This window comes from Acomys russatus, chromosome 4, assembly GCF_903995435.1.
Source record: "Acomys russatus chromosome 4, mAcoRus1.1, whole genome shotgun sequence".
In the NCBI taxonomy this organism is placed as follows: domain Eukaryota; kingdom Metazoa; phylum Chordata; class Mammalia; order Rodentia; family Muridae; genus Acomys; species Acomys russatus.
Window position 1 is genome coordinate 62,340,064 of NC_067140.1, and position 547 is coordinate 62,340,610.

Consider the following 547-nt stretch of genomic DNA (forward strand, 5'->3'; position numbering starts at 1 on the left):
TCAGGCTAGCTCGCTGTCCAGGCCCCATGGTGATGGTCTGGTGGTCATCTCGGGCTCACTCTTCACCCCGCCCTCCTGAGTGGCCCCTTGTGAGGGTTGTCTGTCTTGGGGCCACAGTCCCAGGGGGAGTTATTTTAGTCTCCAGCTTGATTCCCATCCTGGGAGCCCTTCCTGGGTCTGGTGATCGTTTCAGGCTAATTTTTCCCAGGGAATGTTAGGCTACTAATCATTCAGATGTTCAAAGGTCAAAACACAGAGCCTAGACATAGGTAGCCTCGCTCCTCTCTGCCACCTACTGGCGAACATGTGACACAGCAGCCACGCCTGCAATGCCTGTAGGGACAGAGAGCAAATGCTCTTAATCACTGAGCCTGCCCCCTCCTGTAGTTACTATTAGATATTTTTCTTGATTACTAATAACATTTTTGTTTATTTTTGAGATCACATTCTTTTCCCTCCCCCAACTCCTCCCACAGTCCTCCATCACCAACCACTCCCACCACTCATCCGATTTCGTGTTATTTTTTTCTCTTTGAAAAATATCAGA

General features: G+C 49.2%; 1 non-coding gene across 1 annotated transcript; it reads right to left on the reverse strand.

Annotated features, from left to right (window-relative positions):
• Window positions 1-210: 210 nt before the first annotated feature.
• Window positions 211-346, reverse strand: LOC127188704 (small nucleolar RNA SNORA17). Its single transcript, XR_007830563.1, has one exon. It is a non-coding gene; the product is annotated as a small nucleolar RNA SNORA17 (small nucleolar RNA).
• Window positions 347-547: the final 201 nt, after the last annotated feature.